The sequence below is a fragment of the Neodiprion lecontei genome, chromosome 3 (assembly GCF_021901455.1).
Source record: "Neodiprion lecontei isolate iyNeoLeco1 chromosome 3, iyNeoLeco1.1, whole genome shotgun sequence".
Taxonomy (NCBI): Eukaryota; Metazoa; Arthropoda; class Insecta; order Hymenoptera; family Diprionidae; genus Neodiprion; species Neodiprion lecontei.
This window is the reverse complement of record NC_060262.1, coordinates 21,532,797-21,544,985: the sequence shown is the minus strand read 5'-3', so window position 1 is coordinate 21,544,985 and position 12,189 is coordinate 21,532,797. Positions and strand designations below refer to the sequence as shown.

Sequence of the window (12,189 nt, the reverse complement as noted above, 5' to 3'; positions counted from 1 at the left end):
ATATAGTTATATGCCGAGTGAGGCACACGTACAACGCATTACCAGAGGGATAATTACGAATGCAAATTTTTGCCGGTGATAGAAAACAAAAGAGGTAGAGAACTACGGGAAGAGGAATTTGAAAATAAATTTAATATTAGACAAAACAATCACGTTCCTCTCCTTTTCGACTGGGAAAAAAAAAAAAATTCACCGGCCCGTTTGTGAATAGTGAATTTTTTACAATACTGACTCATGGGTTTCGTTTGTCTTTGAAAACGCTTTTTTTTTTCTCTCGTACGCAGCGTTGAGTACGTGTTAGATATACATGTAATTTATCGTATCTGTTCGTGTAACATTTTGCAATCTCGATAAACTTTCGCCTCCGTTATCACAAATAGACAAATTTATAGCCGGAGTAAAGATTGAGAAAAAAATACACAAATTGTATCCAATCTGCTTTTCGGATAAAAATTTTACCAATATTTATTTCGTCTCCTGAAAATTTCCACGACAGATATATTATTATAGCAATTGTTTCTCGTTTTCTGATTCGCGAGTTAGTGAAAAATTTTACATCAAATTGCGTAGAGTAGTCGGTGAAAATTTGTCTTATTCAGATTAAAATTCGTATAAATTTTTTCCAAGCTCGAGTAAGATTTGACCTTTCCAGTACAACGGATTTCAAATTGCACGAAATCTGCGTAATACATTCAACACTAATGCATGCACATACAAGTATATAAATGTTTGTACATATAAAATTGAAAAAATTTTCATCATTTTGAAAACGAATATCTATATACAAGAATTGTATCGTATCCGCAAAATAGCGGATTATAATTTATAACCATCAAAAATTACACAAATCAAATGTTTCACTTGCACGAACAAAACGATTTAAGAAAAAAAAAAAAAAAAAGAAAAATTCTCATCCGTCTGCATCTAAGCGAAACACGTGAATGTTCTCGCGCTACAATTGTTGAAGGAGGCGGCGAGGGGGTGATAATTATCAAAATATCTACCTATGACGCAACGATGGAGACGTGTAACGCAAACGCAGAGGACGCGTATGACGAGGCATGCGAGGCTTGGATGAAGGATGGAGAAGGAAGAGGAGGAGGAGGAGGAGGAGGAGGAAGAGGAGGTGGAGGATGGGGGTAGTTTTGAGGGCACACACACTGGCCGTCGTCTGCACTTGAAAGACGCGACGGGGCTTGTACGTCGACGAAACGCGTCGGGACGACGTGGAGGGGGCGTCGGCGGTCGCTACGACAGAACTAGAGCCAGAAAGCGAGGGCTGTTTCACCGTAAGCCCGGAAAGCTCTTCCGCGCCGGCCTCCCACCATTTCCCTATTTTGCATAGGGCCTGCGCCGCGACGCTCCTCTCTCTCTCTCTCTTTCTCTTTTTTCCACCCTCTCTCTTGCTTTTTTTTACTCTTCCTTCTTCTCTGCTCCTCGCGACGCCCGCGTCCTTCCACCTCCCATCGCCCACCGACGCCTGCAGCGGCAGTAAAATCGAGTACAAGACGCGTTTCGATTTGTCGAGGGTTAAAATACTGGCACTTGTTGTGTTATATAAATACTTCCTCTGGGGGAGGGGGAGAAATATCGAAGATTAATTAACGCGTTATGGGTGAGGAAGAAGGCAAGGATAAATAGAGAGAAAGAAGATTGTACGATCTCATCTTTTTCAAATCAACTTATTAGATAGTCCGGATATTTTCATAAAGCATTTTTCATATTTCGATTAGCTTTCTGCCTACAACGTATCAATCATTGATCAACGATTCTCAGGTCACCGGTGAGAATAAATTATTATCAATAAAAAAGAAAAGTGATAGAACATAAAAAATCGACCGATGGTGAAAAAGCTCGCAACGTTATTTCTGAGATCAAACATGTGTGCAATTTTTGGGACGTTGGTTTCAATTTTGCATGAAATTTAGCGCTCGAATATAATACGAAACGGTGAGATATCAAAAGAATTTAGTGCATTTAGTGCAACATGCGTATTGTACAAATTAGCGACAAGTTTTCGAACTATCTACTATATACTAAATCGAAAAGGAAGAAAGAAGTTTTCTTCCGAAGTCTGGCTCTTGATTCGTAATGCGAACGATATTTTGCTAAAAAGTGCGCGGAAAAAAGAATATTGTTGGTTTTGCATCTCCGGTGGTGAATATATGAACAGCATTTTCTTGGAGTTAAATATACAGCAATTGTAGCAAGATTTAGAAATCCGATAATAAGAGTTACAACATGCTCGACTAGATCAATCAAAATTGATGTAGGCTTGACTCCAAAAAAGTGCTGTCCACATATTCACCACACAGACGTAAAATCAAAATTTCATTTGCCTTCGCGCGAGTAAATCGTGTACGTAAATCAGCGTTACGTGCCCTCCGAATTTTACCGTGCTGTGGAAACATGACATTTTTGTCGAAAATTAAACGTGAGGGGTGGAAGGACCGCGGCTCATGATTGGTAGATTTCAATTGGCCGGCGTTCCAGCTTCCGAGTGCAGAGGAAGGGTGGTTTCGATTCGGGCAAGTTGACGCCTACGAGTAATTAAAATGAGGGAAGGCCTGCGGGGGAAATCGCGAGATGGAAAGAGCTCCTCCTCCTCCGTGGCGAGAGGGAAAACGAGAGAGAGAGAGAGAGAGGAGAGGGTTGGTTTCGCGGCGATAGCGCATGTATAATTAGTCCGGGAGACGGAGGACGGGGACAAGGGTGGAGCCGGATGCCCCGCGCATGATCCAGCATCCACACCGCCTAACCTGTGCCTCTCTAATGTATTCATAACGCCGGCGCCGTCCGTCACCCCCGAGGCGTTCACCCCCCACCGTTGACACATATAGTACACATTAGATTCCGTCAAATTAGGGCACTATTTCTGCCCTTTTTTCATGCCCGAAGAAGCTATGAACGTAACTTCTTACCCTAGAAAAAATTCTCTCGTAAATGTGTAGGATTTTTGGTTGAAATCTGCGAGACGAGCGCCTCGCGGCGGCGTGCGACTTTTTTTTAGTTATAAAAAAGGTGCAAAAAGACACGTGCATTCCGGTTTCTTTGAGGTGTTATTTCAAATAATCATGGTTAGGGTTTTATGTATATATAGATGTGATCGGGCAGATTTTTCAATTGTCTGGAAATGGTGGTAGGTTTTTTTGGGGCGGGGTTGAAGTTCCGAATTTGAAAATTTTCGAAAACTCTTGATTCAGAATTATTGGGTGGCGAAACTTGACGTCAAGAAATCGATCTTCAAAGAAACCTGTTCGTATGTTCGCTTAAAACTCCAGAATTACCGAACCGATTTCGAATCTCTATTTTTCTGCAGACAGCTAAAAAGTACGGCCACGTTTAGGCTATATTTCGTTACAACCAGACCAATGGTTTTTATAATTTTAGGGATACAACGATATTTGTAGGCCGAGTCGGAACGGGATTTCAAACTCCTACAGGTAGAGGTTAGGTTACGTCAGGTTATAGATTAGTTTACAAGTTAGGTCAGTGATTATCAATCTTCATTCAAATGTTCTCAACTTTAAGCTAGATTGTTTTATTAAAATAAAATTATCATTTTGTTACACTAAACTCGGATGCGGGTTGCTAGTAGTCGATGAAAACAAACGTTGAGATCTATATTTCGCAACCCTTACGGAGAGGCCGAATCCGCCGATGAGTTTACGAGGCCGGAAATATCCCGGCACCGTAATACGAGTCAATAAATAAGGAGAGGACGGTATGTGCGTCGGGGGTGTAGGTAGATATCTTGGAGAAGAGGCGCATCGTTACGTGCTCGCGGTTTTGCTCGGCTATATACACGTGTTAATGACCAAACGTCGTCCCTGCGGCTCGACCTAATTGCGGCCGATGACACTACGTCTTTAGGGTGACTCTTCTCCGTCTTCACCCTCGCCCTCGTGTCTGTCGACCGTTTTCTCGACACCCGCAGCCGGGCCTCGGGAGAAACCCATGCCAGGAAACCACTTCGACGAACACGTGAAAAATTTTTCGATTTCCCTGGACTTTATTTTTTTTCATGAAACGAAAGTAACGTTTGGACATTGAACCAGAATTCAGGTTCGATCCGAATTGTTCTCGAATAGAATTGGAGATTCGATATTTAGTCCTACTGTTCCGCAATGAACGTGAGTGAATACGCGTGCGAAAAGGAGTGTTTAAAAAATTGATGTTACGTTTGTCACTGAAAAGATTCGGGAATCAGATTCCGCGCAACGCATTAACAAATTTATCATCAACATGGATGAAAAGAAGTCCGTAAAGAAACAATCCGATGTGTCGGAATTTCAGCTCTGTAGCTCGCGGTATCCAAACGCAGTTCCAAAGAAAATAGTTGTCCGAATCGTGACGTTATAACCTATGTATCGATTCGAAACGATTTCTGCACAACTTTTCACACGCGTTTCGTGCAATTTCACAGCCTTGGATATCTCATCGTTTCAAGAATTATTTATACGATACTTCAAAAACCCATTCACCAAAGAATATCGATTAGCGCCTGTGCAATAATAATAATAATAACCATGCAAGTACATATTATTACACATCTTGTCCTATTGTCGACGATTTTATTCACCATCGGGCCTCAGATACGAATAAACGAATGAATCGCGGTACGAATCCGACATGATTATGCGGTAAACCGGAAGTGGTTAAAAAAAAAGTCTAACATAACGTGTCAAGATATGAAAAAAAAATAAATAAATAAATAAAAAAAGAAAGCAAACATTGACGAATGACGCCGGTAAATTATCATCTCCGGTAAAGATAATGAAATTCTTTCGCCGGATTATTAGGGTTTGACTTTTCCGGCTTGACCGGCTCTCGTATCTCTCCTATCCTCCTCCGCTTCCCCGGGGTGCACGAGGGGGTTGAACTACGCGGTGCCATCGAGGACACGACACCGTCTTATACGCGACATGGGGGTGTGAGTTAATTAGACCGAGTATACGTAGTGCACGGCGCCTAGAAGGGGTCGGGGAAGGTCTCGTCGTAATATCTGCTACGTGCCACAGGTCAGGCCGCTTATTAAAAACATCGAGCACACTGCCCGGCCGTGCAGGGCTAACTCCATCCCCCCTTTGTCCGTGCAGCGTATCTGACGCGGTATAACTTCAGCTTTCACCCCCGTGATAGGTCGAAATACAATCCGGGCACTGCGGCAGTTCGAATTTAGTAGGTGCGAAAGCACGGGCCAATATTTCAACCCCAATTGCCCGCTCGGGGTGAATATCACCCCGCAAATTTTTCAAACTCCTCGTACAGTATCTATTAGTGCCTCAACTTTGACGATGGTTTACAATGTGTAAAGAATCAATTTTGGTTAGGAAAATTGAGAGAGCTTTTTCGGCGATTCTTGAATAATATGTAGATAGTTTTTTTTTTTAGATTTTTAGAAATCATTGTTGAAGCCGGATGTCACTTTTTTAGAGCTGGGTCGAATTTTACTCTGTGTGACCGGTATGCGATTATACTGAAATGTGACCAATTAGAATCAACGTCTCGTTTCTCTGGTTTCAGAGGAATAAGGAAGTTATTGGAATAACCCCAAAACTGAAAAGTTGAGTTTTCGCTAGATCTAAACGGTTTGAAGTTTGGAAAATCACCTCCAATCATTTTCTGATGAACGTATGTGTGTGTACGTATGTATGAATGAGATCAATTTTTTCATCTATCAACATGAAATCCGTGTGACGCAAATCGGTTTCGTTATCAATTCGTTAATTCTATATACTCCGTTACGTTGTTAAAATAATTATTCGCTACAATTTTCGTACTTTAATTCCTGTCACCGTCCCACTACACAGTTATCAGTAGAATTTACTAAATGTTTGACAATTTTTTATAGATCCGAAACAAAGCATAGATATCTAAGCTTGCATCTACGACTCCAGTATCTTCTGCACCCATTTTTCCCCGAGATTTTCGCACCTTACGAATACAATAATTTGATATAAACTCAATTCACGACTACCTCGTAATAAAATTACTAAAGAGTATCAAGTTCCGGCCAACCAACCTTATCAAGGTTCCTATGAACGTTTCGATTACTGTCTGATATAATTACGCAATCATCAAAGATGATTTGTCAATTGTCCATTCCTCGTATTCTTCGCTAATGAGATGGATTCGTGCGAAAAAAAACAGAAAACCCGAAAAAATGATGATGATAATAATAACAATGATAAGCAAAAATGAGCTGCTTTTTTCCCGCTTCTTCCTCGCATATACCGGCTCATACCTAATATTCTCCTTGATCAGTATAAGCGCGTGGGTGTTCGAGATCCGGGGTGGTGGGATGGTTTCAGTGGGGTGTAATCGGGGCTCCATCAGGGCACCCTCGCTGTATTACATTAATGATATTGATTCAGAAAAATAGAATTCACCAAGCTGCGCTACTACGCTGTTCCCGGTATTGTGTTACACTTATATACCTGTATACCTGTATACCTATATACATATACGGACGTATTTCCCACCCGCAATACCCACCCACACAACTCACACCCTCCATCCTCTGGCCAGTGCGTGTTTTCAGCCTTTTTTTCCCACCTTCTTATTTCGTTCACCTTATATTTTGATGCTGCGCAGCAGATTCACCAAATTCGGAAATCCCTTATTAACAGATAATCGAACGTCTTCAATTGACCGCTGCACGGAGGGAAAGAAATTCTCGTACCAAGAGAATAGATTTCGTTGGAGTTCATTCGCTTCGATCTAGTATCCCTTATTAGTTACAAATACGATAATGTCAATTCGACAATTTCTATTTAGTTGGTTTGTCAAAGTGATTTAGTCAAGCGAATTCCTTGATTCAACGAAAACCTTTCTTGTCGCGATCGCGTGAAATTTTTTGATGAGTTTTCCAAACTGAGTCGACTAAATATCAATTCATTTGAAGTATTAAGTATTCTTTCTTCAAGTCGCAAATTCGTCGACGGAAACAATTAGGTACTTCAAATAAAGCGAGTGCCTACATGACTCTGGCCTAAAAAAAATTTACCTCGATTGAATGTCATACTTTGTTGATCTAACCGGAGCTTGTTTGGCGTAACCGGTTGAATAAGTTGCAATAAATCGTTTACGAGGTAAAAGAAACACCACAAGCTTTGAAACAAGTAGAGAATATATTCGTCGTAAACATCAGTGTACTAGTAGGTAGGTAGATAAATTGGTTATCAGACATATTACTGCAAACGAAGAAAGCATAATAGCAAGTTTCGAGTTATAGAAATTGATATTGACTACAAATAAACAAAAACTATTGACACATGTTCAATTTATACTTTTACATATGCGACAATAAGTTTTCGGGTTTCACCTAACAATTATCGGGGAAAACCGTCCAAAGTTTGAGTCATTAGAATTACAAATGATATCGTTCGAAGAATACATTTTCCGCGCTTGAACAACTCTGATGTAGAGTCATAGCAAAAGATTTTCGTGGCAACAACTTTCATTAATTGTTTCAATCATTGAACTCTTGACTCAACAAAACATGAAATAAAGCAAGCTCAATTTGTTTTAATACGAAGAATTCATATTTTCAAAAAAAAATGATTCGAGGTACGTTCGATCAAATTTTTAGTCATTCCGATCAAACATTTTCTTGATAATTATACAAAATTTAAATTACTTCAAGGAACTCGCGCCGAATTACCTTGAATAAATCGATAGTCAGCACGATCATTCAACGGCTTGATTCAATTCTACATTATAACTTGACACAAATACGTCGTCCAACAAAAGTATATTTTTGAATTAAGTAAGTATCGCGTCTCTCTCGCCGCACTTGACTGTAGCATTTGATTGAATCAAACGAATATCACCTGACTCAAACAATCCTTACCCACCGTGTGTATACAATTTCATTCTTCTACGTCCATATATTTTCATACTACGGAATATAGTTCGGTACAACGCGTGAATCAAAACTCATTGAAAAAAATGTTCGTTAGATTTGCATACAATTCAAAATTACGATTATGGGTTTGCGTTTTGCTTTTTTCTTTTCTAATTTCAGAAAAATTAAATAATTCAGCCTCTGAGACTCCGACCGATCGAACAATCAATTTCTGATATGCGATATATCGGCGAAAGGAGAGAAGGTGGGGAAAAAATAGGAGCAGATTACTTTTTTCCCCGACGATGGCTAGACATCCCTCGAAGCCAAGGGTGGCTGAACTCGCCGGGGCGCGTGGAACTCCTTCATTTGCACACTAATGCGTGTTTCTACGTCTTACGCGCGGGTTAGTTCGCGCCGATTTATCATTTCATTTCATTTCTCACTCTCCTTGCCCCCCTCTCCCTAACTCTCTCTCTCTCTCTCTCTCTCTCACTCTCTGTCTCTCTCTCGGGCCTTTCTGTTCGATTACTCGACGTCTGGTCCCTGCGGGTAGTATAGACCTCTTCTAATGACCGTAATTTCCAGAGGAATATAGAATATATATATATTTTTTTCCTCATTCCCTCTCACTCCGCACTCGTGGTGGTGGTGGTGGTGGTGGTAGTTTCTCTCTCTCTCTCTCTCTCTCTCTCTCTCTCTCTCTCTCTCTCTCTCTCTCTCTCTCTGTCCTATCTTTTTTCCGTATTTATACCGATTGTAACAAATATCCCAGACCGATCGATACGGAACTAATCAATTATTGACTGGCCCGTGTCATCCGGCCTGTAGGAACTGCTTTGCCATTATACACATAACCTTTATTTTCATGTTGTCGTTGTACGAATCGCTAGCTTCGAATAAATTAATCTCTAAAACAAAAAAAAAAAAAAATGCAAAAAATAACGAAATAAAAGAAAATTATCCTGTAGCGTTAATTAAACTGCACGGCACAGCAATTGCAGAGATTCAAGAAGAGAGAAAAAAAAGAACATAAATTTGTATTTGAACCAGTGCTGACACGTGTAATTATCAAGCATATATATATATATACATATACGTATATACCGGTCTACGATCACGTTGCGTGTGAGACTCGTGATCACGTCGGTGTTAAGAAATATATACGAATGGTACACGTGTGTGGGTACAAGGCGCGTTGAACAATTACGAGCAATTAATTCAGGTGCATAGCTTATAGGCTGGACTATATAATTCTGCGGATAAGTGCAGGCGCGTGTATATCCGTAATATTCACACCGTGCCTGTGCGCATGCATACGCTTACGACGAGGGAGTAAAACGGGGAGAAGGAGATGACGATGTGCTGGAAAGTGACGGAAGAAGGCATTGCGGCGGCTGGTATGTTCACCTACGGTGAAATGACCCAGTAATGATCATGCATGTGAATTATCACAAGCCTGATGTAACTTTAACGATTTCGAGACAATATTATATACCTAGGTATGGGTATATAATGTACCAATCTTGTACATACGCCTGAGGTTTTTTATTTAAACAAAAACAAAGAACACGAAGCTGTAATACTTGCATACTAAAAATTTATGGATCGACACGGATCGACGGCTGATACACGTATTCGTTACGCGAGCGTCGAGTGAAAATCTTCTTTTTCTATTTACTTTTTTCCAACGCGTGACCGAACAGTTCGCTACACGCACTGTGAAAATTTGATTGAAAATAAAATTGAAACGAAAAGCAAATTTATAACAATTATAACCGAGAGTAAAGCTGGGATCAGGTAGAAGTCTCGTGTGAAATGGTATCGGAAGAAAGTTGAAAGATCGAAGAATCGCGGGAGTTTTTTGTGCAACTCGGTACTCGACTGAACAAGTTCACGATGTGTACGTTCGATACACCGTCTCAGAATGATGATTTCACCGCTGTATTTTACTAGAGCGTTGGCAATGAGCGCCTAGGTGCAATAAGAAGTTGAAAATAATTGAGAGATAATCGATCGACGATTGCTAAGTACCCACGTAAAAGTAATTACTCGGTGATTGCTAAAGGTGAAGGCATCGACTTACAAGGCAATTCAGGCTCGAAGAAATCCTTTGACAATGAGAATCGGTGACTTTAGATTTCTTTTTGAAATATTTACAGAAATAAAGAACACGGGTCGATCCGTTCCTTATCGAGCAGAATCGTAAGATTGGAATCGAACGAAATTCGAACTGATACTGTACACAGGAATACTTGTCTACTAGGTTTTCTTAAGCTTGTGAAATACCGATTTTTTCCGAAAAGGTAATCGAACGAAGTTCACGATTCGAGTATATAAAATGGTGAATTAGAAGGGTCGAACGTGTATTACATCCAACTATTAATTTATTGTTTTTAGATTACTCAAGGCGGTATGCGACAGTATATGAAATATTGAATTCTTATCAATCCGAAGTTTGTAACCATACCGTAACGATCCATCTTTAGAAAAACTCGTTATTTCGAAACCGTTAACAGAGCATGAAAAAAACTCACATTTCGTAAATACAGCTTCTTACAGTTATTCTATCGGTGCAAAATAGTAATTCTTGTTTCAACGTTTCGATACGGTGACGTTACCAACTTCAGCCGTGCGAGTTACGACGATTGAATAGACATCGTATCCAACCGTTAATTCGTCGTTATTGGATGTTTCTAAAATTTTTGGAGGCGAGGAAAGTTTTCCATTTTCGAAGAGTAAAGAACTCTGCTTCGAACCGTAGCTGCACCCTATAAAATTGAAAAGACACTTCGACCTCCCTTGGGAGCAAGCGATTGATTAACCCCTTCGGCCAAAACTGCGAGAGAATCACCCTGAATAACTAAAGACGCGGTGAGAGGCAAGAGCGTGTCGAGCAATGTAGCGCCGCGGGACCTTGCGTAGTTTAAAAGTTAGTTAATTATAAATTGTAATTAGTACAACAGTCGTCTTGACGGCCGTCCGGTATAACACACGGGCACAGAGCGGCTCGGGCATAAACTCGGAGAGGCGACGCGTATGCCCGATTAATTAACGCCCCTCCGGCTATTAATTATTAATTGCCAAGCCGCGCGGCCAGTTGCCCGGCACCTTGCAGACATCCGGCTGTCTCCTGCACCCCGCGCTAATTACAACGGAGACGTAATTACTGGAATTAAGGAATTCGGTCCCTCGATCCGTTCGTTCCAAGATATACGCACAGCGCGACCGGCCTTCTCACAATAACGAATACCCACCTCGTTTCGTCCACTGCTACCGATTAACTCTGCGCCGGGTATTTGCACAAATGGCAAATAGTCTCGAACGCACTCTCACACATTTCCAACGTCGCCCTGCACTCACCACTCACACCTGCGCGTAGAAACATCCGCGTACGTAGATCGAAGTAAACTGCAGGGTCCGTTCGGTTTTCGATGCCGGTACGATCGTCATTCGATCATGCTCGTTTCGAGCCTGCGCGACGCACAAACCAGGCATACACACGATTCTCCGAGGAAAGTAGAAACTCGGCTTTGTAAACAGAAGCCCTTCCTCAGAGGTCGGAAGGCACGTTGGCCTAGGCCGGCGAACACGTGCTCACCCAAAACACGCGGCACACGTGGCCGAGGTGAGCCCGAAAAAAAACTTCACTCGAAAGGATTGCCGACCGTTTCCCTTTTTCCTTTCTCGAACCGAGTCTCGTGCAACAAAGAGATTAGACCCGTTGTGTTTTTACGCTGTCGGACGAGTCGTTGTACATACACCGGTTGAACTTGACTCCGAGGATAACGTAGGACATTGCCGGGTAATGCTCGTGGCTGGCTGATCGCGTCGAGAGGAAGGGAAGATCGACGGCGTACTGCCGGTAGCAGGGTCCGTCACGTGGTCGTTTAACGCGAGGAATCGGAGGTAGGCGGGTGGATGGACGCAAGGTTGGGTGGCCGCGCCGTTTCCCCCTCTCGACACAAGTCTCTTCTCCCCCTCCCGCCTCTCTTACTAATTCTCTGAAAGGGGTGTTCGCGCGTCACTCGCGGTTTTCGCCTCGCGGGGCAGGGGGGTGGTGGGGGTGGGGGGGTGGGTGGGGGGTAGGCGGAAGGGCGGATCGGGAGGGATGAAGAGGGCGAGTAATCGCGGAGATTCCCGTTCGCAATTAGCCGCGTGGTCCGCGCGGGCAGCGTGCGCCTCGTCCAGCGTCCGACACGATACTACTACGCCCCCTCTCTCTCTCTTGTCCCCCTCTAGCCGTTTCCCCCGCCGCCGCCTGCCGTCTGCCCCCCCCGCCCCGGCGCCCGCCGCCGCCTGGACACACTCGTTAAACAAACGCCTCGGAGTCGTGACGT

The 12,189-nt window shown here is 42.4% G+C and overlaps 1 protein-coding gene across 1 annotated transcript in view; it reads right to left on the bottom strand.

Annotated features, from left to right (window-relative positions):
* The window catches only part of LOC107219451 (zinc finger homeobox protein 4), a 169,219-nt gene extending 157,395 nt beyond the window's left edge, over window positions 1–11,824 (bottom strand). The window contains exon 1 of the mRNA XM_046735892.1: window positions 11,107–11,824. The gene's annotated coding sequence lies outside the window, so the exon portion shown is untranslated. The remainder of the gene's footprint in view (window positions 1–11,106) is intronic.
* Between the last annotated feature and the right edge of the window lie 365 nt (window positions 11,825–12,189).